Genomic DNA, 26,989 nt, shown 5'->3' on the forward strand with positions numbered 1-26,989 from the left:
GCCCAAGTCATTGTTCTAGTTACATAATATAATGTTGCTACATAACAAACACCTCAAAACTTAGTCACTTCCAGTAACAATCTTTTCACTTGATTTTGTGAGTCAGAAATCTAGGCAGAACTGAAATTGGTGATTTTTCTGTCCATGTGGACTCAATTGTGTGACTCAGTGATATTCAGCTGGCAGCTGGGCTCAGCTAGAGGGTCCAAGATGGCTTCTCACATAGCTGGTGCCGTGGGGGCTTGGCTGGAGGGCTAGACTCAGCTGAGCCCCTTTCTCCAGCCTCAGGACCTCTCCACATGATCTTTTCAGAAGGATAGTATTTCTTAAGGGGTAGATTGGGGCTCCAAATGCAAATATTTCAAGAAGACCTAGACTAGTGGTGGCGAACCTATGCCACGTGTGTTGTTGTATTTTTCTTTTAAGACAAAAGATGTTAATGTACGAGTTGTTTTGTCTAAACTAAAACTTCAGTATTCAGGTTTAATTGCAGTGTTGGCACTTTGTAATAAATAAGTGGGTTTTGGGTTGCAGTTTGGGCACACAGTCTCCAATAAAAGTTTTGCCATCATTGACCTAGACTGAAATTGGAAAGCTTCTTAAGACCTTGTATTGGAAGGCACCTGACTTATTTCAGTTGTATCCTGTTGGTAAAGCGAGTCACTAAGAACAACCCAGATTTAAGCAAAAGGGAATTAGGCCTCATTTTTAATTTGAGGAACAGTATGCATGAACAGAAAAGGATGTTACTGGTAGTGATCACACTTAGTGATCATCTTCTACAGCCTGATACAGTAACTAATAAACATCTAACAGGTAAATCAATAGGAAGACAAATTAGCCCTACTGGATTTACCCACTTAATGTAATGGTTAAATAAAAATAAAGCTCATGAAAAATGCTTTTGCAACTATCAAATGCTATAAAAAAGAAGTCTCTGTTGGGAGAAAACTTAGTGCAGTGTATATAGATGAATGGTTTCCTCTACCCCTCTCCCTTGCTGCAGACACAGGGCCCTGACAGACATCACTAATCAATCACAGCTCTCTTCTTTACATTCTAGTCATGGTCTCAGAATCCTTTTCAACAAAGTACTTCAGTCTTCTCTACTAATTGTTCAAAGCTGACAAGGGAGTTGATACCTACTTGTTACCCTATTCTTGCCTAAATTCCTATTGCTAAACCATCCCCCAAAAGCCCAAGCTTTTAGTTGCTTTAAACGTACATATAAGCCACTGCTAGTTTTTTTGTTTTTTTTTTGTAAAAGAAAATATAAAGTTGAGGCCCCAAGGAAGATGAAATGACACCATCATCACCTTCCAAAATTGGATTTATAATGGAAACAGAAACTGATTATGGCAGTGAGCTCTGCCATTATGAATTATTTTAAAAGAAAATAACTGCATGCGCGAGTAGTCATCTGACATCTCATAAAGGAGAGAATCTGTCTACCTTGACATATTTTCCTCCATGAAAACTCCAATTTCAAGGTGAGGCAAGCCAAAACTTGCATCTCTAGAAGCAGAAAAGCCATTCTCCATACTTTACACCCACCCACAGACCCCCTCCCACAGTCCTGCTGCCATCCCGCCTTTTAGGGATTTGGAAAATACATCTAAATACATACTCAACCAAAGCCCTCAAGGGAGGACAGAGGACAGCGACACAGGCATCCTGTAGCTCTACAGGGGCTTTCTGCAGTCTGATGGTGGAGGACCCCTAGCCCACTGCCCCAAGAACTGCTTCTTATTCTGTCTAAGCCTCAGAGCCCCACCTCTGACCTCAAGTAAGAAAGCAGCAGGCTGAAAACAGCCAGAAGAGGTTGGAGAGAATAACTCTATGGCTGAAGGCTACAGAATTTAGCAAGTGGTGATATAGGAGATGAAATATGAAAATATTATAACTCCCGACCCATTAGATGTCTGATATGCCGAGTTCATGGTCTCTAAAATCAAAGAATGAATTCTAGGAATAACAGAGGTTCAGGGTAGGAAAATATTTATTGAGAGGATAGCTCCTGAGAGGCAGGAAAGGACCTGAATGGCTACCAAGGGACTCCACTTTGAAGGGAAGTTGTATAGAGCAAAACCCATGTGAGTACAACGTGGGTTACAACTATGATTAACCAATAAGGTTACAAGTATAGTTGCTTAGGTAATAGTGATCCAATGGAGAAACAAGTCATGAAACAAGTATGCATGGAAAGAACAAAGACTTTTTTTCTAGCAAATGATAGGTCCGAAGGGAGGTCTTGGTCACCCACGGGGGTGACTGATATCTACCTAGGCTTCATTAGGCCTGATGTTTTCTTTTGAAGAAGTATGCAGTCCTGATCATTTCATCTGTACCTTGAGGCCTGGTCTCTAACACGTGTGTCTCCCGCCTCAGTTGCAGTGTGCTTCACCTTTGTCTGACTCTCTCAAGGGCCTAGCCCTATCTGACTGCCTGGAATATTTCTACCTAACTTAGCTGCCTATGGTAGTGGGGCTTGAGTCTCAGGGGTGCCATCTAGTATCACAGATCACCTCACATCTCTGAGCCTGTTTACTCATCTGTGCAGTGGGAGCAGTAACAATGACAGAGTTGAGAAAACCGGGCAGGTCCCAGGCCGTGAGCCTGGAGGAACTGGGAGCCCTCTCTGCACAGCTGCACCAGAAGCCACCTGCAAAATGCACAACAATCGGACAATCAACATTGCAAATTTCCAGCTTGGTCAAAGGCGGGGGAAATCCCAGTTGTAGACCTTCCCTTCCCTGTGTGGTACGGATCAGGCCCTGGTGGGTCATGCTTCCTGGATCGGCACTCCAAACCAACTACCTAGCTAAACCTGCTAAGTCTGCATGAAAAACCAGCTCCTGCACTGAGTCCTTTTGCAAACAATCCTATGAGGAAGGTATGAGGTCATACTGCTCTCATGGTCCAGACAAGGAAACTGAGGCATAGAAAAGTTAAGTGGTCAACCCAAGTTTTGCCAGCTATCAAGTAGCAGACTTGGGACTTAACAGATTCTTGACTACTGGCTACAATGTCTTCCCAGAGGATGAGGACAGCTGGAAGAAGCCCAGGCCAAGCAGTTAAGTCAGAAAGAGTCTCTCCCCCTCTACTTTTTATACTTTGGGAGCAGGACTTTTAGCCTTAGGCTCCCGGGAAATAAATGAACCAGAGCAGCAGGTAAACACTTGAGTAAATAAATCTCCCATTTGGTGTCAAGCATTGTGTTGAGTGAAGAAAGAAGAGCGGTACACTATGATGTCATTTAAAGTTTAAAAACACGAAAAGACGATATTACCTAGCGATTCATACATATACAGCAATGGCACCAAGATATCCCAGATAACAAACAGTGAACAAACATCACCTTCAAGACTCACCTTGGGGTCAGAGGAAGGGTTCACAGAAGGCTAAATATATCTGTAATTTTTTAATGCTAAATCAAGGTACACTTTTAGATATCACTGTCCATGATGGATTATAGTAATTTTTTTTCTTTTTTTCCTCTCGTCTGTCTTTTATGTATTAGTAATACAGTTCTTTTTAACTCAAGTTGAATAACAGGAACACAAATGTTCAGAAAAATACTCGTTATGCCTTTCTGTATACCTGAAATGTTTCCAAATTTAGAAAATAATCTTGCAATGCTAACAACTCAACACTGCCATCTGGATCACGTTTTGTCCCTCGGTTTACAGCGGCTCCCACTCCTTCAAGTGAGGGGGCCTTAAGCATCAGCTGTTAATAATAGCTAACAGTTGCTGGGAGCTTACTATGTACTAAGCACTGTTAAAGGCTTTACATCCATCAACTCTGTAAGGTAGAGCCTATTATGTCTTCATGTTACAGATGAGAAAATAGGCTTGACAGAGACGCGGCGACTTTCTATGGATCGTCAGCTAATAGGTGGCAGGGCTGGGATTTGAATCCTTGTCTGTCTGACTCCCAAGTTTGAACTCAAGGAAACTTTGGGTGGAGGGAGAGGCAAGCAGGAGACATGACCCCTTAAGGGGCCTCTAGTCCATGGTGGACACCACAATGCCCACATTTGCCAGCTGCTGAGACTGCTGCCAGCTCTCAGCTAAGTTCCTCTGCAGCCTTTGCCCTGGCCTGGAGGGAGACAAGTTACCCGAGGGCATGGCTCTTCCTGGGACAGCTCTGTCTAGTAGCTGTTGGCCTTGACTGTTGATAGCTCCAGAGTGGAGGTTGGCTGAGACCTTTGTTGCGACTGTGTTGAAGTTCATCTTCTCCTGCTGCCCTCTTCTGTACCTATCACTGCCCAACCCCAAGTTAGCCCCAGGTGCTCTTGCTAAGAAACTGCTGGAACACAAGTCCTATCTCTGGTCCTGCATTCCAGGGTTTGGCCTGTCGTAATCTAATGGGGAAGAAAGAAGGCTCTGGAACAATCTCATACTACATGGTAAATACCCCAGGGAGAAGTGAGGAGGGCCCAGGGCTTCCTGAGGGCAGTGAGGATTAAACTGAACCTTGAAAGACAGGGAAAATTGAATATTATTCAGTAGTGAAAAGAAATGAAGCATTCATACATCTACAACATGGGTAAACCTTGAAAACATAGTGCTAAGTGAAAGAAGCCAAACATAATAATCACAGATATGATTCCATTCACATGAAATGTCCGGGACAGAGAAATATATAGAAACAAAAAAATGAATTAGTGCCTGGCTAGGATTATGGGGCTGGGGGAGTTAGGGGATGACAGCCAAAGGGTACAGGTTTAGGTCGGGGATTTAACTCAGTGGTTCCGGCACCTCCCTCGCAAGCACAAGGTCCCCAGTTCCATCCCCAGTACCCAAGGGTACAGGTTTGTTTCTGAGACAATGAACATATTCTAAAATTGACATGGCAAAGAATGAACATATCTGTGACTATACTAAAAACCACTGGATCTTGTACTTTAAATAGATGCACTGTATGGTATATGGATTACATGTCAATGAAGGTATTTTTTAAAAAATACAGCAGAGAATGTAGGGAGGTTGACAGGAGATAATAAGGAGAGAATCGCAGATTGGCCAAAACATGAGTTAAAGTGTAAGACCTAAGTGTGTGCCTGTGTGTGTCTGTGTGCACGTTGCGGGTGGAACCAGAAAACAGCAGAGTTGGCTGGAAGCTGTGGCCAGGAAGGAAGGCCCAGAGAAGAAATTTGTCCTGGAAGACCTGGGAGTAATGAGAAGAAAGTGGGGTTTTAGGTGAATGGATTTGTGCAGAAAGGATAACAGGGAGAGTGGAGAGGCAGAGCTAGTGGCTGGGATACTATTCTTGTCACAGCAAGACACACACACACACACACACACACAATCACAGTGGTGTAAAATGTCTTTTTATGTCTTTCTCAACTCATTGAGCTCTTTTCTATGTCTCTCCCCCCAGTCCACCTATTGCACAAATTTAACACTCAATCACATCAATTCTACCAGGTATGATGGCACAGTCTTGGAATCCCAGCACCCTGGGAGACTGAGGCAGGAAGATCACAAGTTCAAGTTGAGCCTGGACAACCTACCAATTTAGCAGGATCCTATGTTGAAATTTAAAACAGGCTGGATATGTAGTTCAGAGAAAAGACCCAGGGTTCAATCCCCAGTACCACACTGTGGCACTTAAGAGGGAGTATCAATTTGATTACCTTTGGGATCTGCCCAGGGAATTGGTGGAACACATTCCTGGGTGTGTCTGGGTGGTAATGGAGGCATGGTCTTGGGAATCTATGTCTGGTTCCTGGACCCTTCCTCTCGGGCACTGCTCCTCTGCTCTGTTTTCCAGCTGCCACAAACTAAGTAGCTTTACTCCACAACATCCTTCTACCATGATATATTTACACTGGAGCCAGACCACCATGGACTGAATCCTCTTAAAACATGAGCCAAGTTAAATTTCAAGTTGTGGGTGCCAGCAACAGGAAAGGTAACTAACAGAGAAAATTGGTGCCAGAGAAGTGGGGTCACTGCAGTGACTATACCTGATTGTGTGGATTAGAGGCCTTTGGAAGTAGTATGTGGGCTAAGTTTAGAAAGGTTTGGAGATGTGAGCAAGAGAAGCCCTAGAATACTATAAACACAGCATGATGGGTGTCTCTACTCAGAGATCATAGGATCAGAATGCAAATAGGAATGCTGACAATAAAAGCTAGGCTCAGGAGTTTTCAGCTGGAAACAAGGACTCCATTGGTATTTGGACTATAGGCCATGTGTGTTACATGTTGACAGACAATTGATCTGCATTTTGCCTATGCATGAGTCTCTACAGGAAACTGAGATTAAGAACAGTGCACTAATGCATCTGGTGGAGGAAATTTCAAGGTAATCCAACATTCATCCTATGGCATGAGTGCTGCTGGCTACTTTTAGCTAGATTTATAGAGAATCAGAGCAGAAAAATTTGAAAAACTTAAATGATCCCAGAAGAGACCACATGTAAAATTGGGACCAAAACAAGTATGGTTGCTAAAGAGATTAACACCATTAAAAAAGAAACCAAGTACTTCATACAAGAGCAAGAAGAAAGATCCCTTGAAGGCATCTTGGAAATCAACAAGATCCTATCCATCACAGACCCAGGGATGCAAAAGTGTAAACCTTTTATTAGAGAAGAGATCCACTAGGCTCCCTCTGCTTGAGAAGGACCTCATAGAGAATTGGCCCCTGGAATTTATTTCTCCATGCTCAGCAATCCAAGAACTCAGAGACTGCTGCAGCCATGGTCCAGTGGGGGCCTCGTTTGTGCTCCTGCTAACAGCAGATCCTGGCACTGTCCACATGATGCTGGTTTTACCAGCATGCAAAGTGTAAGAGTTGTGGGATCAGGGAAGCTTCCACATGGATTTCAAAAAATTGCCTGAAAGGCCAGGCAAGGAGCTCCTAAGAGAGCAGTGTGTGAAGCTGTGGGAATGAAGACAAAGGTGAAGCAAAGACCCCACAATATTGATGATGCCAGGAACATGGAATGCCTGCTGAGGAAAGCTGCAGCTCACAAAAGCAGCCAGCCTGAGTGAACTGCAACAAGCAAGGCCATATGGATGGGGCTGCCCAGGACCTTGGAACTCAGATTTTCCCACTTTGTGCCCCAGATGCCCAGTATGAAGTTATAAGACTTAATGTTTGCCTGCTAGATTTTGGTCTTGCTTTGATCTGATTCTTTTCTATCCTTATATTCATCCCTTTTGGAATGGGAATAGTTACCCTGTGCCATTGTATCTTGGGATTACATAATTTTTTTTTTTATTTTTTATAAAGGTTATCAGCTAAGAGTTTGTCTTGAGTCTCAGGAGAGACTTTGACTAGGGCTTCTGAAAAATGCTAGAACTATTGAGACTTTGGAGAAGGGATTGTTGTGTTTCTGGTTGTATCCAGTACAATTGTGTTAGGTGAATTATGAATCTGCTATCATCTTTATTTGGATATTAAGTATAGTTTCAGGAGATGTGTTTAAGTATGAAGTTGACAGGGGGTGGGATGTGATAGGGTGTAGTGTCAACTTGATTGGCTTTGAGTTCTACCCAGGGGATTGGTAGAGCACACTCCTGGATGTGTTGAGATGTGTCATAGAGCCATGGCCTTGGAGTCCATGTCTGCTCCCTCACCCTTTCCTCTCCAGTATTGTTCTTCTGCTCTGCTTCCTGGCTACATGGGCTAAACAGCTTTGCTCCACCATAATGTTTCTGCCTTGGATCCAACTTGCCATCGAAGTGAATCCCCTTAAAAGGTGAGCCAAATTAAGCCTCTCCTTTAAGTTGCCTGTGCCAGATATTTTGTCCAGCAGTGAGAAAGCTGACACACACAAACTCCCACCAACCAAATTTATGTTCCTAAAAAGTCCCACAAGTCTGCCTGGAAATGGCCATGATGCTGGTAGAGTACCCAAGCTCCCTATAAATCTGGTCACTCATTTTGATGATGCTGTCTCACTCCCCAAATCAAAACTTGATTTGGAAATGATTTTTGTTTTTGTAAAGGCAGGGTCATCTCACCCTTCCCCCAGGACTTCATCTACCTGTCATCTTGAGTCTTCACTATTTCACTTTGACCCACTGGCAGAGTGAGCTGAAGTTCTGTCCACCTCTGTCATCATGAATGATGTCAGCTAGTGAGACTACTCAGGTCATGTCGCAAATTTAACTTACCTTAGAAACACAGAATATTGGCAGTCGGTGGCTATGAAAGGTCTCCCAACTCCATCTTGCCATTTGACCAAGGAGGAAATGGGGGCTTCCACCTATCACAGACCAGGAGACTGAGGACCCTCTCCTTCACTTCCATGACAGAGCAGTTTGAGGAAACCTTCTATGCCCAGTGTGGTAGTCTCCCACTATCTCAGAGTGAATAGATCAGAATGCACTTGGTAAGCAGTTTCCAAGGTCCACACTTGCACAGACCATGAGCAAAAGGCTCCTGTTCATGTGCATATCAGATTGTAAGGCCTGGGAGCCTGCATTGAACTGAAGCAATTCCTGAAGGAAGGGAGCTGGATGACAAGCATCATCTGCCAGCTTGGAGCTCAGTAACCCTAGAGTAGGGGTGCAGGCTACAGGAGGGAAGGCAGCAGAGTTCCACAAGTATGAATCATCCAGTGGGCTGGCTGCAGCTGTGATGATGGGCTGATGATCCTGGCTTCCCTCTCCAGAATGGCTGCTTCAGCTGCTAGGGCTCCTCCCAGAGACACAGTGAGGAAACTGGCCATTGGTCCCACTTCCTGTGGTTGTGTCACAGACCTGTGAACAAGGCTCAATGAAGCCATGACAAAAACATTTGAGACAGTTAGGAAACCCCAATACTTAGTCTCTCCCTGCTCTACTTCCCTGTCCTCAAACATTGTGTGATGTTGAACAAGTCCCTTAACTCAGTTCAAGTGGGCAGAGGTGCAAGGAGTCAGGATCAAAAAGCATAATAGATATTCTGAAATAGGAAGAAAAGGTCCAAAGGGGAAGGAGAAGTGGGAGAGATTGGGGAAAGGAAAGAAGGGAATGGAATTAGTATTAGAAAATGAAAAAATGGAAACAAAGTCTTTGTAAATAGGGAGGGATGGAGGGGTTGAAGGGAGGGCAGGGGAAGGGGGAAAAACAAGAACCAAGAGAGATCATGTAAAGGTACAAATTTCCAGTGATGAATGTCATTATATTGTATACCTAAAATGTACCAATAAAATTAATTTTTAAAAAAGGAATGTGAACTCTGGCCATGCATGTGGGTACATGGCTGTAAATCCCAGCTACGGGGGAGGCTGAGGCAGGAGGGTTTCAAGTTTAAGCCCAGCCTTGGCAACTTAGTGAGATCCTGTCTCAAAAGAAAAAAGAAAAAGAGCAGAGCATGTAGCTCAGTAGCAGAACACCCCTTCCACTCAGAAAGAATGAGCTCTGGAGTCAATGAAGCCTCGGTTTGAAATCTAGTTCCACAACTTACGGACTAATCTCTTGAAAACTCAGTTTCCTCATCTAGTACTGTTAGGGTTGCTGGAGGGTTGAAAGAGGGGTGAATGGGTAAATACAAGAGAAACTTCTAGCTCAAGGTCCCCAAAACTCTGGCATCCAGTGTCACTGTGTCCAGCCCATACGTCCACCCTTCCTGCTCTTCTCTTTCCTTTCTTCCACGCATAGCGGCTGCTTTTTGTCACTTTTTTGTTTCTATTTTTACTCACGCTACACTTTCCCAGAGTATAAAGAATCACACAGCTCCCCAAGGCTCTCTCCTCCCGATTTTCCCCATCTCGGCTCTTCCCTCAAACCACTTCAACTCTTTGCTTTCAAGCACTTTCGATGTACCTCGAGTGGTACCATCAACTAACGGAGAGGCTGTTCTAAGCTATGTTTGAAATACTGGTTCTTCTCTCTCATTCCTGTTGATCAGGTCTAGAATAGCTACAACAAGCAATTAGAGGAAGAATCCAAGAACAGAGATGAGACAGGAGAATCCCAACTGTTTATACACTTTACTTTTGGCTAACATATCTCTCTGATTCCATTTTTAACCCTAGTGCCGATAGCTCTGCCTGGCCTGGGAAGAGGCTCAGTTATCAAGCATAGATCAGCACTGACATCCAGTGGTCATAGTGAGTTATCTGCGGGAAGCGCCTCATCTCTCCTCAGAATCCAGTGGGTGTTCAAATAAAGGAGTGGTGGAGGGTGAGAGTCACTTTGGCTGTTAACTTTGGGCATCTGCATTACTGTAGCCAGAGACCAAGCAGCTCAGGACTAGGCCCTACCAGTTTGCAAGATGCCCAGGGATTAGTTGAATGCCGAGTGCAGAGTCATAGGAAGAAATGGAGGCCATTGCTAGCACATGGGGTAAGATCATAAAGAACAAAATGCAAGAGAAAATTTGGGCCGGGGATTTAGCTCAGTGGTTCCACCACCTGCCCTGCAAGCGCAAGGATGTGAGTTCAATCCCTGGTACCAAAAAAAACACAAAAAACAAAAAAACACAAGAGGCCATACAGCCTTCTTGAAAACACACTGGACTTTGAGTTAGAAACCTTGATTCAAGACTTAGAGTTGCCACTATTCCACCTTGAGCAAGTCCCTTAAACTCTCTGTGCTTTGGCTTCCTTGTCCATGAGGTGAGCCTGATGGACTGCTCTACTATCCTCCAAGGGTTGTGGTAATCCCAGTGGCAATGAAGTGCTGCACACCAGAGGCTGCGTGGATGGAGGTGCTGACTGATAGAGCAGGGCAAAGCGGAAGTGGTGAGGAGGTGCTAGGAGGCACTATCACTCTGGGAGTTCAGCCAGATGACAAATAATATATCCACTTTCCAATTTCCCTCAACCTTTGGAGACAGCCTTGGACTTCCAGAGGCACTTTATTAAGATAGACGTGCCTCGTTTTCCTCTGCACACCAGGCTCTGAGATAAACATTGGTAAGAAACTTTGGGGGCTACCAAACTTCAAAAATTAGTACCAACCCAAGGTTGTAAGAGGCTCTCACAGAGGACTCTGAAACCCCAGGGAGTGGTCAGAGGGCTACAGAATCATAACCCAAGGGAAACATATGAGTTGCTATTTATTCTCACATTAAAGGAGGCTATTGTTACTATCAACTATACAGTAGACTACACCCTCTTTCATTTCCTTATCATTCTTTTCCTTGTTTTTCCATTTATATTTGGCCTAGAAAGACTAGTCTTGGAAAGTGGCTCTAAATGAAATTATGGGGTGACCAGAGATAAAGGGTTTGTGCCCAGGAAAGAAAATGTAAAGAAATGATACTGGAGGCCCAAAGGCCTCTTCATTCTCAGCTCTTCATTTCTGTTGGCATCATCAGAATTCATAAATCACTAGAGTGGAATACTGTGAAGTTAGGTCTCCCTAGTTGGGCTTAATTACAACAAACAAAGCTAATTTTCTCATACTTCCTAAGGGTATCAGGGGGCTTTGAAATCAAAGAAATATTATACTGCTTTTTCCAGATTTTCTGATGTGTATCCATCACACACACACACACACACACACACACACACACACACACACACATGCTAGTATAAACAGAAAGGGGTTTTATTACAAAAAATTATAGAATTATAGGAAGGGCTGGAAAAAGGTACCAATCCCAGTCACATGGCAGAACTAGGCTCCCCGGGGCAGTGGGCTCTTCTAACACTAGAAAGCTACCTGCTCAAGCAAAATCCTCCCACGCCACCTTGTGCCACTGCAAACCAGCACATAGTGCCCCATTTGATGTCCCCACAGAGGGAGTCATCAGATGTGAGACCTCAGCCAGCACTGCCTCAGGAAAGCCCAGTTTCCCCTGGCAGTGCTGGTCAGCCCAAAAAACAGCAGAGCAGCTTCTATCTCCCTCACCCCATTCCAAACTCACAGAAAAGGTGTCCAGCAAAATCTAAATCACTTGCAGAGCAACTGCTGCAAAGGACTCAGAAAATTCATTTTGCAGTTTCTAACTTCCATGGTATGGAAGGCACACCAGAAAGAGGGTGTAACAAATGACCTGCACCAACCCACCCTGCCCACCACAATGGCTTGTTTTTATTTTGAGAGTTATTTTAATTTCTCTTTTAATCATTTTTTTCCAGTACAGGAAATTGAATCCAAAGCCTCATACGTGATAGGCAAGCAGTCCATCACTGATTTACATCTCCAGCCCTGTTTTGATCTTTTTTCTTTGCAAAAGTAATACATGCTTGGCCGGGGATTTAGCTAAGTGGTTCTGCCGCCTGCCTCACAAGCGCAAGGTCCCAAGTTCAATCCCCGGTACCCCCCCAAAAAAGTAATACATGCTCATTATCAAAGGTAACAAACAATGTAAAACAAAGTAAAAGAATGAACGTACTCTGCTGCAATCAGAGTCTCCAAAGTGAATTACTATTAACAAATTAGAGTGTAGCCTGTCAGTCTTGTGTATTAATTTAGTGTTGTTCTACAAAATGTTCTGTAATTTTTTTTGTCACTTGAATATATATCCTGGACATCTTTCCACAAGAGGACATGTGACTCTAACCCATTTTTTAAAAAAGAGCTGCTAAGTATTCCAACAGAGAGGTACCCTGCCAAATGATATTTGGGTTGTCTCTAATTATTCCCTGTTACACATATCCAAAAGGAACAGCTGGGCAATTGGAAAGGTCAGATTTCTGGAAATGAAAAATTTAGGCCATATTTTGAAGCTGTATCTTCTAATTAGCACACCACCAGAAGAATCCATTTAGCTATTTTTTTAAAACTCAAAAAATCAGCCTAAGCCCTGAAGATTTTGAAGCAGCTGACAATTGTTTCCTCAATTTTCAGAATGACGGGCTCACACTGGGGGCCTGTTTCCTAACCTTAAGGGGCCTGCTCAGCTAGTTAGTGCCTGGTTCAGGGAAGGAAGGAGCAAAGGGCTAGGAGAGGAAGAGAGGGCATGGCTTTGGCCCTGATTGGCAGTAGAATCTGGACATATTGGAGATCCGGGGTTAAGAATCCTTCTGTGTCACACGGGGGAAGGGGTCAGCAGGAAGGCTGTGTCACACACCATCTGCTAGCTCCTCAGGTGGAATGAAATGAGTGAGCTGTTTGGCGAAGCAGACACCAGCTGCTACAGATCACCCCAAGGTGTATTTCCTGCATAGCCATTTTAAAACCTTCATTTCTGCTTGTCACCATACAAGCTAGGCTGCCCTCTGCAGGTCAGCCAATCCCAGCCTGAGCTGGATACACAGTGACCATAGCAATGACAGTTGCAGGAAGTATGCTCTGCTGTGTCCACTGCCTCCATCTCTGTTTCTTTTCCCAGTAGGATATCTTTTCCCTACTCAGCCATTGTTCAGTTAGTATACCTTCTTTATTGCCTAAGCCAGTTTAAATTGGAGTTTTCTGTCATTTGCATCATAAAGAAGTTTGATGACTAGAGAAGCTTTTTTGTATATCATTCGCAGAAACTTTCCCTTCATATAATTTGTTGTTGTTGTTGTTGTTTTGGTACCGGGGATCCAACTTGGGTCCTTGCGCTTGCGCAGCAGGCGGCGAAACCACTGAGCTAAATCCCCGGCCCCTTCATATGTTTTTTTAGCACAACCTATATACAGCCACTAACACTCTTTGTTCCCACGGAAGCTGGTTCCTCCCGGCCTGTCAGTGAGACCTGTCTGAATGCATGTCCTAGAAGCTAACTCAAACTGGAGGGCAGGAGGAATCAAAAGAAGAGCCTCCAATCCTTTAGGATTGTACATTCTCTCTTGCGTACCTGGCTTGATTCTCCCAAACCTGTTTTTCTTCAAGACTGGAACCCCACACCATCAGCCTGGGCTCTCTCAGAACAGTCACCACTGGAGAGGAAATGGTTCTAATCTTCTAATTCAAAGTATCAGATCCCCTGAGAATGACTCTGATTGGCCATATCTACATTGCTCGGCCAATTGCTGGAGCCAGAGGAAACCAAGATTGGTCCTACTATTTTTATTTTATTTTTCAGTGGGGACCAAGGTTCTTATGACCCTAAAATTAATTCATTGAAGAAGGTATCACTCCTTGAAAGAGCAGAGCAAAGCTGAGAATGAGGGAAAAGGTACTGACAAGCCATAATAAAAATTTCCACAGCATTACATGAGCAGTTGTACAGATCCATTGATAAGGGGAGTGGAAGTGCTCCTTACAATGGCTTTGATTAAAGCACGCTGGGTAACACCTATGTGGACAGAGTCACTGGTGGAGAGGCTAAGTGGCGAGGTGAAGTGAAAGACCCAGGACTTAGTAGCAGTTGCACTTGTGTTGAAACAGTTTCATGACCTAGGCTAATTCACACACCCTCTCCAAGCTCAGTTCCTCTTCCCAACATCTGGATTCTCTTGGCAGCAAATTTGTTAAGCTCAGCTATGGTAGGCTTTTCTGAAGATACCTGCAGGAAGAGACTCCAAGTCTGCCAGACTGAAAAAGGCCCAATTGTCCAAAGTAAGAGCAGATACCAAATCAGTCTGGAAGGTTTTCAACATATTACCCAAAAGCAAAGAAATGCCAATGGGAGGAAGTGCACACTCAATGTGGAGCTGTTTCCCCTCCTTGTGCCATTCTTCATTTGGCACATTTATATTTTTTTCCCTTAAGGCTTAAGAAAAGTTAAGTCTGGCTATCAGTTCTTTGGGTTGCTGGGCCCCAAACCAGCCAGGCCTGAGCTATTCACACATATCTCTCCTTGGCCGTGGCCTGTCACCAGCATGCTGCGTGTATGACCTAATGACATGGGCTTATATTTATGGGTACCATGTGCCCCAGATTTTGTACGACTGTCCCAGTTTCAAATACCCAGTCCTAGGGGCCAGGGATTTAGCTCAGTGGTTTTGCCGCCTGCTGCACAAGTGCAAGGACCCGAGTTTGATCCTCAGTACCAAAAATAAATAAATAAATAAATAAATAAATAAATAAATAAATAAATAAATAAAATACCCTGTACCCTGCCCTACTCTCCTCTCAAGTGAACATCCCCATTTGTTTTCTTCACAGGCCTTCTCTCTATTCAATGTATTTTAAGTTGCTCACTTCTTGGTTTACCTGTTTGTTTGCTGTTATCCCCATTAGAACATCAGATACTTAAGACAACTCTCAGCTTTCCTACTCATGGAATCTTCAGCTCCCAAAATAGAACTGACACGTGGTGGGCACTCATCAAAAGTTATTGCATGGAAGTGGATTGAATCAAATGACCTAAGAGCTGTCAGACCATATGATCTGCTTTTGTTTCACAAGATAGCGTCACTGCTGTGGAATTCAGAATTCACTCTCCTGTGGGCCTCCTAAGGAATTTGAGTTAGGTGATATTCTTTTCCCTGTTTTATAGATGAGAATACAAACTCTCAGAGAAGCTTAGTAGCTTATCTGACATCATGGAGCTGGGAAGGGACAGAACCAGGAATTTCAATTCCATGATCCTCTATCCCAGCACATGCACGTCAAGGTCAGACGATGGACAGCACAGCGGACGTGGCAATGAGGACATGGCAATGAGGAGGTTTTGAAAACAATGGTTAGAGAACGTCAAAAGTTGCGTTTTGTTTATTCATGAACATTTTCCAATGAAGTTAACGTAATTTTGACAGACACTATGAAGTTGCTGAGCTCTCTCATGACATCATCATATACAGAAACAATGGTCTTTCTTAAGGCACAAGTGGGGGTGGAGGGTTTAGGAATAAATGGTGCCTGACATGGCAAATGCCTGACAGGGTTTTGTTTCTTTGAGTCAGAGTACTTTGATCACAAGTGACAAAAATGTGTCTCAGAAGTGAAGGAGATGTCTCACCTAAGCACAGAAAGGATAAGAGCTACAGCTGGCTGGAGGAACAAATGAGATCAAGTACTCAAATGCCGCTTTTCCTCTCTGTTGCTTTCATTCTGTCTTGTTGTGGGCTACTTCTTCCAAGTAGTTGAGAATACGCCATCCCACAGCTTGTCTCACATCCTAACACCTTCCGTCTACAAATGGTTCTGATCTGAAAAATTCCCAGAGAAGGACTCTATTTGGGTTGGCTTTGGTCAGGTGCCTACCAATGAGCCAATGAATTGCATGGGTGTGGCAGGGACATGGGGTCACATGGCTCAGACTCAGTCTTACTTCTTTGTATCTGAGCCTACCAGAGAAGGAGCGGCTGCTGTGATCTGCTGTGATCTGTGATCTGCTGTGATCACCTATATGAACCACTACAATTTGGTGCCTGATCATTTTGACTGTTGTGTAGCCACGTCAGTTACATCCATAACACTAAGAGATTCTTCTTCTTTATAGATAAAAGCAAAGAAAACCCCTCCACACTCAGCATTAGTGAGTAGTAAAACAGAAATGGGCTGCTTGACCCCCCCACCCACACACACATACACACCAAGTTTCTGCCAACTCCTATCCATTTCCAATTTCTGGATGGCAATCTCTACTATCTCAACATTCTCCCCAGACCCGAAGGAGGGACCCAGAGAACCAATGGGAGTGGAGAATAAATTTGGCTGAAGTGGTCAAAATCTGGTTGCACTGTGACCAGAAAGAGGAAACTACTGGCCTACAAATACATCCCTGGGCAGAGTGGGGATCATTCAGCTCCCATTCCAGTGGGACTGCCACCCTTATGATCCCATAGCCTCCGAGGCCTCACTGCCCTAGAAGAGGCATTTGAATGTGTAAGACCCATCTCTTCCAACAGAGGTATCAGTATCCCCTCTCCAGGGAGGCCCAGGGTCTCCTCCAAACACGTTCTTTTTCAGGATATTGGAGCAAATGTGCAAAAGGCTCCAGCTCCACAATGCTGCCTCCCCTTGGCTGAATGGGATAGGGAAAACAATGAGGCAGTTCATGCTCCCCGTCAACAGGGGGCAGCACTCTCAGCAGTTACTGCTGGGTTTAAAATGAAGGCAAATGAATAAGCCCAATTGCTTCTAAGGAATAACAAAAGATGAAAGAAAGTCTGGTGCCTCTGTAACAGATTTTGGGGCCAAAACCAGATGCAGTGCTCACTACCCCTAAGGTGTACCTCTATTCCCCAAATGTTGCCCGAAGTGATACACTACTATCAGACCTTTGGTGTACAGCACTAAACTGGATTTAGCAGTATACTGTGCAGCAGTAGAAAGTGACATTTACCTGCTATTGATAGGACAGACAGGGCAAGATGTGGGGATTCCATCAAGGAAGCCCTTATGAGAGCCAGACAGGAGATGATGCTGGAGCTAAGACTTAAGGGAGGAGTAGTAACTTTCCAAGTAAAGGGAGAGTGGGGGTGAAGTTGCTTGAGCATGGGGCATTCTGGAAAATTCTCCACCTGAGCATAGGATGTAAGGTTAAGGGTAAGATCATCAGACCACGGAGATCTGGATGTCACCTGAGGAGTTTATTCTGTACCCCAAGAAGTAAGCAGCCACAGATCACTTTCCAGGGAGGTCTGTGGCCTGCAAGAGGAGGGATCTTGGGAGGTACACACATTTGGGAGTGCAGCCCGCCTGGACCTCTCTGCCTTCCCTCAGAGCAGCTGCCTCCCTCCTGGTCCCCAGCCTGCCCACTCCCAGCTCCTCACCACAGTCAGCTGCTGGCAGAGGCAAGAGATAAGAAGCCCAGGAAGGACACAGTGTGGAGATCCCCATGACACCCAGCCAGAGAGATGGCAGATAGCAGCTTGGATGCTGGCTGCGGCGCATCAGCCCCAAGTTAGAGCTGCTGGTGGCAGGCCAGGATTAATGGAAGGGGCTTCTTTTGGCCCAGAAAGATGGGTGCCTCCCCAGGGGAGACTGTAGGGTAAGGGACAAGCCCCCAGCTGATCACACTTGGACCAGAGAGACTCCCTGCCAATGCCACCGCTCAAGGAGGAAGAGAGACAGATGTGGTCAGAGCTGCCAGCACTCAGGCAGCCTGGACAGCCACGGGGTGCTTCCTACTCCTGGGAGCCACAGGGACCTCAGGAGAAACACACACAGTCAACAGGAGTTGCTCCTGGTGGCTGAACGCTGCTCTCCCTCTCTTCTCTCCCACCCTTTAGTGAAAGGCAGCCCTCCTGATTAATTTCTGCTTGCCTGTCATCATTCCCAACTTGCAGTCTATCTCCAGGTGTGCCGGGATGCTTCCTGTTTCCTCAGAATCATTGCCTAGGCCTGCTGAGCTAGCAATCCTATTAGCAGAATTTTTTTTCACTGTGTTTGTGAAATGAAATAAAACAAAAAAGGCCCTGTCTCCAGAGAGTTATTTCTGACCCGGGATCTCTGAACACCGCCAGACTCTGGGCAGATCACGAGGCTTTGGGGGCGAGGCCTTCCAGTGCTTATGTACCTTAGTGCTGAGGCGGCCTGAGAGGAGATGTTGCTGGCTTCTCCACCCAGGGGCAGGCAGGTAAAACCCCTTCCTGCCTTCAGTGACAGGATCTTGGCGGGACAGAAGAAGAGATCTGTGACAGGCAAAGTGAAGACACCATGCAGCTAAAATCGTGGCCAGAAGCTGGGATGTAAATCAGGGGATTCCAGGTGGGGAGACAATTTGGTCCCAGTTCTGCCCCTGTTATCCATTAACCTTGGGCAAGTGAGTCAAGCTTTTCATGAGTCCCCTGTGCCGCACTTGCAACGTGGAGAGACAAACTCCTGACTCATTAGGGGGGCATGAGAATTAAATGAAATCTTACCCCCTCAGTCAACACCTCCTCCCCCCAGTCCATGAAGCCCTCCTTTTGATCCTAGAAAGGAACACAGCTTGAAAACCTTACAACAGTCACCAGGCCCATCATATGCAGAACAAAGAAGTGGTTTGGGAAATACGGTTTTGCTGAAAATCTATTTCCATTCAAACAGCCCCGCCCCATCCAGCTGTTTTAGAAACAACCAATAAAGATGTTTTTTACCAAACAAATACATCCTCCGGAAAGAGTGTAAGGTTTGATTTGTGAATACATTTAAGTCTTTGACCTGTCTAGTTGCTACAGGGACCTTACAATTTATGAGAAAATAAAGTTGTGATCATGAGAAGTTGATTCAGCTTATAATAGATTATTTGTTCCTGAGGAGTTTTATGCTGCTATTCAAGGGGGAAAATATACCCTTTTTGATTTGTTTCTACCTAACTGCGTCCTACCTGGAATAACAGGTTGCTATGGGTTTTAGTTTTCTTTTTTGTACAAATGTGAGTTTGTGTATTATTAGAACTCATTTGCAAATATGATCTGAAATATTAAAGGCATGTGTCAGTTCTGTGTTTTGATGATATGACTCTGCTAGGCAACTTGCTGAAGTCTAGATGGTGCTGAATGGGAAGCCCTCAGCAGCCTTCAAACACATATGCGGGGCTCCATCTGTTGGGCCCCTGGGGGCTGAATGGTGCCTTTCTTCTGCTGCAGAGAGAGGCAGCCAAGGCAGCAGGCAGCACCCATCGGAAATACTGGTGCTAGTAAGCACATACAGGGTGCCCTTGGGAGCCCAGCTGAAAACAACCACATAGAGAACGAGAAAGGGTCAGCTGAGATATAGCCTTTCCTGTTTTCCAGGGAGCCAAAAGCCCTGCTGGGGACCCTCTGTGGATGGGTCCACAGCAGACACTCAGCCCCAAAGGTACAGACTCAGACAAAAGACTGCTGGCTTCTCCGTCTATTTCCTGGAGCAAGTTCTTCCTCCTCCTTGAGTCCATCCACTCATTTTTGAAATAGAAATGATCATAATAGCTTGTTTTGATGACCTTTTACATACCACAATGGTATTGTGCGTATGTAAGAAAATGCTTGTCACTTGTAGAGATACTTACAGGATGTACAGAGAGATGAAAGCATCCAAGATCTGATGTTTGCTTTAAAATAATCCAGCAAAAAATAAAGTACAGAATGAGTCCATTTACGTCAAATTCAGGAACACGCAAATCTAATGCATGGTGATAAAAATAAGAGCATTGATTGTCTTTGGAAAAGGGCACCTGGGAGCTTTCTGGAGTACAGAAAATGTTCCACAATCCTACTTGGTTTGAGTGATGATAACATGGGCAAAAACATTTCTCAAAATCATCTACCTGCAAATGGTTCAGAAAGTAGATAGCATTTGTGTATACAGAAAAATATTAACAACAGTATGTATCTATAAAGTATGATAAAATGATGAAACAATTGTGTAAAAATGTTAATATGTGGGGAGTTTTAGTGAAGAGGATGCAGGAATTCTTTGTATTATTTTTGCTTCTCCCTCTATGTAATTATTTCAAAATAGTAAAAGTTTAAAATTCATCAATCTGTTCACTTAAGATTGATGCATTTTACTGCATATATTTACTCATATTTTACATCAGAATAAAAGTTTAAAAAGAGACGTTAGGAAACATTATAGCAAAATCTTGATAAATACCAAATCAGTGATAATTTATAGAAGTTTGTTACACTGTTCCTTCTATTTTGTGTATTTTGATTATGTAAAAATAACTTTAAAAATTAAAACAATCAAAGATATTTGTCCAGCCTCAGTGCAGTACCTGGTACAGGGTGGCTTCCCCTCTGCAAACAGTCCCACCAGGGCTGCCCTGGACCTTCTACCTGGGATGGTTAGAGGTGACATGTAGAGACCTGTCTTGTAGGTTATGCTGCTGATGTAACATTACCTATGACTGTGCTTGACAAAAAATGCTCCCCAAGCTGCTCTTCTCTGACCTTGAGCAAAGGCCAAGGTGAAGCAAATAGGAGATAGATGTGCATCCTTTCCGAATGCCTACTTTGGGCAGTCCCTTTGCCTGGGTGTCTTCCATTTGCAGAAGCTGCTCTGAGGCAGCTGCAGCCACAGCAAGACCACAAGGAAGTCACAGAGAACAAAGACAGAGACGTCTACATACTGGGTAAGGTGAGGAGAAACCATTCTAGATCTAATTTCAGTTGTGTGAGGTAAATATTTGCCGTGGCTAAGGCCAGAGGAAAAAGGCAAGACTTGATGATGTCCTTTGAGGCAAATCCAGCACATTTCTGTGGAAGCCTCGCTCTCTATGAAGAAAATGGCAGCTGAACAGAAGCCCTGAACCACAGAGAGACCTGAATTCTTTCCCCACCCACATCAGTGATCCGTGTGACCTTGGCTGAATCACCTCCTCCTTCCTTGGCCTCTTTATTCTACTGAAAAACAAAGGTTTGGACCAAAAGAACCATGCAGACAGTCCAGCTTTGTGGTTCTTCAGAACAAACACTGAGCCTTCGCTACGAAAGGACTCCAGGGCAAGGAGTGTGCAGCCACTCTGCCCCATGGAGTCCACTGAGACTCAAGAACCCAGAAAGCTTTCAGAATCTGTCTAGCAGGATGGAGGAGGACAGAGGCAGGTGAGGGCTGTGGGGAAGACACCCGGTGTGGTGGAATCTCCAAATCTCCAGAGAAGTTGTATTATCTAGGTTTTTAAAAATCTAACCCCTTCATTTTCAGATGCTAGTAACTAATTCAAAAAATTGTTATGAATGCTACATGCCCCTAACAAAAATATCTGTTAACAGAATTAGGTCCCCAAGCTGTCTTTGATGTGATGTCATTCTCCCCCTGGCTGGGGACTAGAATTGGGGGGGTCTCTGATCTTTCCAACATCAGGGTTTTGGACTAAGTCTCAGAGATCAGCACCTCAAAGCTAAGATAAATGTCAATGAGAAATAGTTTCATCCACATAGCTCTTAGAGAAATGTTTTTCAAACTTTTTTATCATAACCTACTGTAAAGGTCCATTTTACATTGCCAGTGATCACACACACATGCATGCACAGAGTTATATGAAACTAAGAAGACATGTACACTCATAATCCCAGCTACTTGATAAGCTGAGGCTGGAGGATTGCAAGTTTGAGGGCAGCTCAGGCAACTTAGTAGAGCCTGTCTCAAAATTTTAAAAATTAAAAACAAAAAAAGAGTTGGGATATAGTTCGGTGTTAGAGCATCCCTGGGTCCAATCCCTAGTGCTGGGAGAAAGGAAAGAGATTTGCAAAACAGAACTTACCCCTACTCCATGCACTTTTTTTCTATTCCACTTTATCCTATTTCATTTTAATGCTGGTAGCAACCCATTAAACTGATTTCATGCACCATAGTTGAAAAGTATTGCTTTATAGTTCACATTTACTTAATTCCCATTTAATTCTCCCTGTTACCTTCTGAGATAGGAATTATCATCTCCATCTTACAGAAAATAAAAGTGATTCTCAATCTTCATTCTCTGGATCCAGTTTCTCTCTCTTTTACTCTTTTAATCAAGAAGGACAAGAACAGGAAGAATTAAGAAGCTCCAAAAGGCTGGGTCAAAGGGGAAAAGTCCCAGAGGCAAAGCAATCAAGGAGAACCATGGGGAAAATAGAAAAATCAACCAATGGGACCAAGGCTGTATGCTGGGGATTGTGTAATTTAAAGACGCCCTTTGTCTCTCTTGTGCAACCGGCCATAAAATCCTCATGGGAGCCATGGTGAGGAGCTTCTTCTGGGAGGAGCCGGATTCTTCATCCGGTGGCCAAAGCAGACTTGGAGCAAAAGTTGTGCTGGAGCCTTCTAAGTTGCTAATGTCTAGATCACAACCATGAACTTGAAACTCCAGCTTCCAGATTTGTGGGGGTATGTACCTGGCATTGCAGAAGGAAAGAGTGTGGCTAAGACTCAAATCCACATCCAACTGGATCTGCCCAGGCTGGCCTGTGAAACCTCATTACTGAGGATCACTGTTGTTCAACTTGTCGCAAAAGTTCCATGTCTCCTCCACTGGCACAGATCAGAGAGGACAAGAAGACACAGAGGCTAGCCCAGGGATATCAGCTGAGAACAGATATGGAGCAGATTTGGAGATTTAAGACTGATGAACTTTGCTTCTACTTGAACTAATCACCTGAGTCTAATTGTATCATTTCTAATCAGTCTTGTTGCAGCTTTATGGGCTGGGGCAGGGAAGCTAGTTGCAGCCTAGACAGCCCAGCACAGCCCAGTGAGGCCTTCTCTCATCCCACCTCTGGGCTATATTCTCCAATGGTTCAGTCTGTCACTGTCTCTTGTCTCTTTCGCTTTGTGTTCTTTACCTCCAGATTCCTCAAAAGAACTAAGACAAGTGCATAACTTTTTACAAGGCCTCCAGCAAAGATTTCAAGCATCTGCTTTAGTGGCTTTCTGCTTTCTCTGAAGGCAGTTGTTCCTGTGTGATACAAACACAGTTGTTGCATAATGTTGAAAGCCAGTGAGTCTTAGATTAGCATCGCAAAAGTCAATTAACGAGGCAATTTCTTCCCTTGATTTGTATTTGTATATTATTAATGAATTACAGGATCTCCTAGAGCAGTAAATTAGCCTAGGTAACTGGGGAGCAGAATACAAATATTTTTCCCCCTTTAGTGGCCCTAAACATTTATCTCATTCAGAGAAAGCTATACACAAGCCCAGGGAGGACTCCCCACTCCTACAGCTAAGGAAGCTCATCGGAGCAGCTCTGATAAATATTGATGTTTGTTTATCAAAATGCTACAGGCCATCCTGGCTAGCTGCCACCCCCTCCCACCCTGGTGCAGTGCAATCTTAACTGGCAGGACTCGTGATGCAAGGAAGAGATACAGGAACCTCAACTGCCTTTGCCGAAGGACTTCCAGTCCTTGTTTCCTGAATTTAAAAAAATTTTTTTAAATAGTGGAACCAGTGTTCTGACCTACAAAGGTTAGTTGCAAATGATAAGCCCATGTTCTCCTTTAATGAAGGGGCAGAATGTACACTCTTAAGTACAAAGAGAATAGTAATTAGAGCTGTCTGCCTCACTGAAATAACTAGTTTAGGGAGGTCTCAATGCTTCCCCACTGTGCTGCTTTGTTTCAAAATCAATGCCATTAAGAAAGAAACAGTGCTACATACAAGTCGCAGGGCATTAACATGGAGACATCTACAACCATCCACTCAGTAAGACACAACTGAGCACCTACTGTGCATAGGCATGTGAAGAATACCCTTAATGTAATAATTTTGTTCACCTCTTTCTAGGTAGCCTGGGTCAGTCTCAAAGGTTCAGAGACTGGAGTAGAGTAGAAATCAATAAGCCTTATGCATTTATTCTTTCAACAAATATGTATTGAATGCTTATCTTGTAGAGGCCAGGTGCCAGGCACAAAATAAACACTGAAAACACAGAGCCTATCAAGGAGCTTTGTGCCTTGTGGGGCAGCGGACTGGTAGAAAAAGCTATGGGCTGAGATGAGGACAGGCCCCAGGCTCCTGGGACCCACAGGAAGGTGTGGTCCAGGAGAAACAGTTGATAAGGTGTCCAGAGAGAAGTCAGGTGCCTTCTCCTCACACCCACCCCTTTCCCCTTTCTTCCTGCTCTGGGGAGATGAGCTTACCCCTCCAGGTGCATTCTAGGGGACCAGCAGGCTTCACAGGGGCAGATATCAGATGAGCAATCACCCTGGGCATCCTTTCCTGACAAGATACAAGGACACAAAATAGCTCCTTTATTCAAAACTAAGTTTCTTTCTGACAGAATCTCTTGTTTTCTGATTGCTTAGGCCCTTCAGACCCAATGTCCTCATAGATGAGGATGACACAGAGGGAGCTTTGGGGACACTCAATAGAGCCCAGGATTCCAGGGACCTTTACCTTCCAGGGAGAACTACATGGGGCCAAGACCAGGTGGAGAACCCAAGCAGCCTCTTCTGCCTGCAGGTGGCAAAAAAAGGCAGAGCCTATGGGCTGGGGACTTATCTCAGTGGTTCTGGTGCCTGCCTCGAAAGCGCAAGGACCTGAGTTCGATCCCCGGTACCAAGAAAAAAAAAAAAAGGCAGAGCCTAAATGGCTGCTGTCCATTTGGTCCCAAGCCTGTGGGGCTGTGGTGTGCATATTTACATTTGACGTGTTTCTGCTTGGAGGGCATAGTTAACGCCCTTATGCAATGTTCGCTTGACTAGAACATCTCCCCTTCCCCTACACGTCACCCAGTGAAACACCCACTCATCCTTTAGATCTCAGAGAAATGCGCTTCCTCAGAGAAGCCTTCCCTGACCCTTGGCCGAGTTCTATGCTCTCACCTGCCCAGGCGCCTCTCTTTCAAGGCCTTTTATAGCTTGCAATTGTGCATGCATTTGTGTCACCCTCTTTCATCTCTGCCTCCCTCTCCCAAGGTCATAAGCTCCATTTGAGCACAATATCCAGCTTGCTCATCTCTGGAATCCTCACTCTAGCCCATACTCAGCCCTTATAAACCCTCAACAAGTTCTCGTTGACAGCAGAATAAACATTCTGAAAGGGGACTCCCCCCAGAACCCACTACTCCGGTTATGCCCACCCCTGCCTAGCTTCCTTTGCTATTTCCATTGAGGCTTAGCTTTGCTCATGCAAAATACTACAGTCAAAGGTGAAGCCCTCTGACTTCCAATATTTCACGTACACCTGTCCTCAAGGAACACATGAAGACAATGGGAAAAAATAACAAACCAGAAATTGTGTTAAGGTTTGAATCCAAAACAAGGCAAATATTAGGCCAACAGCAGATTCTAGTAGAATCTAGTAGATCCTACTAGTATCTACTAGTTCTAGCAGATTAACTTCATGTTTGGAACGGGAAGAGAATCTAAATGGAAAGATTTTCAGCTGTTCTTTCCCCCTGGGTAATACGACGAAGTTATATTGCTAGAGAAAAGAGTTTGAGGAAACTGAAGGTTAGAAGGCCAAGGACATCATCTAACACAGTGAGAAAGATATGATTAATTCTCCCTGACTTGTCCACCTGGGGGAGAGAAGGAGCTCAGTTTGTTGGTGGTCTGCCCTTCAAGACTTTTCTTGGGACTCAAGTAGAAACCACCAAGGACACTGATCACGACCTCCTGACCCCCAGAGGAAGGCCCTGGACTCAAGAAATGGTCCCCTGAGAATAACTGATTGGCCCGAGGATGAGTGATCCATATGCACGCTCTCTCTCTCTCTCTCTCTCTCTCTCTCTCTCTCTCTCTCTCTCTCTCTCTCTGTCTCTCTCTCTCTTGAATTTGGACCAGGCCACAGAGCCATTTGTTGACCCATTTGACACTGGGAATGGGATAGCAGGACAGGTCAGGTTGAAGGTTTGGCAGCATGAAGAACCAGAAACTCCCAGCCTGTACATGAGGAAGGAAGAATGGCAAGAGAGGGGAGGTTAGGGGTCCATGAAGGAGAGAGTCATGCAGACCATTCCTAACTGTCTGGTCTTGGACTTTCTTCCTTATGAGGCCAGTCGAACTTCCTGTCCTTGGAATCCATAACATTCCCTCAAGTTCTCCTTCAAAAACCCCTCCCACTACTCGCTTGTAGTCAAAGTCGATTCCAGTGCGTTCCTAGTCTTTGAAAATTCATTTCCTGTGGTTGTCATAACAAATTACCATAGATTGCATAGCTTAGAACAGAAACATACCCTGTCACAATTCTGGATTCCAGAAGCCTGAAATCATAACGTTTCCCCAAAGCCTCCAGGACAGAAGCCTGCTTTGCTTCCTCCAACTTCTGGTGGCTTCACCTATCCCTTGGCTTGTGGCTTCATCACTCCAATCTTCGCTTCCATCTTCACGTGAACCTGTCCTTTCCTCTCTGTGTCTTCCCCTCTTCTTCTCTCATAAGAATCCAAGCCAGATTTACCTCATCCTGGATTTGTGCACTGAGCCTGATATTCAGTTCCTTTGGGCCTCACTGCAGGCTGGAGCGAGAGACATCTTTAAGGAGCTGCACAGTGACTACCTCAAGTACCACAAGGCTAAGCAGGAAGGAGAGAGAAGATACACCGCCTAGATGGGCTGCAGGAGCACCACTACTGAGGAGCTGTGCAGTGTCTACCTAACATACCACGAGGCTGAGCAGGCTGAGAGGGAAGATACCATCTAGCTGGGCTATAGAAACACAACAGGGCCACTTTCCAAGGCTTGGCATTGCGGTGAGAGCCTTGGAGGGTGAAGACCTCAGATGCTCTGGTGCACAGAGCTGACCCATGTGGGAAGCCCTTTGGAGCTTGTATATTTCTATAGCATATTTTCCTCACTATTCCCTAATGTATCTTTTTTAGTAATCATTTTCTTTTAGGGTGCTAGGGATTGAGCCAAGGACCTTGTGCCTCCTGAGCATATG

The 26,989-nt window shown here is 44.6% G+C and overlaps 1 long non-coding RNA gene across 1 annotated transcript; it reads right to left on the minus strand.

Annotated features, from left to right (window-relative positions):
- Window positions 1-22,095: 22,095 nt before the first annotated feature.
- On the minus strand, window positions 22,096-24,326 carry LOC110347825 (uncharacterized). The gene is made up of 2 exons (XR_002392681.2): window positions 24,247-24,326; window positions 22,096-23,060 (listed from the first exon to the last, which is right to left on the minus strand). It is a non-coding gene; the product is annotated as an uncharacterized LOC110347825 (long non-coding RNA).
- Between the last annotated feature and the right edge of the window lie 2,663 nt (window positions 24,327-26,989).

Source organism: Heterocephalus glaber, unplaced genomic scaffold, assembly GCF_053883595.1.
Source record: "Heterocephalus glaber isolate CG9 unplaced genomic scaffold, H.glaber_assembly_v1.0 deba00001497, whole genome shotgun sequence".
In the NCBI taxonomy this organism is placed as follows: Eukaryota; Metazoa; Chordata; class Mammalia; order Rodentia; family Bathyergidae; genus Heterocephalus; species Heterocephalus glaber.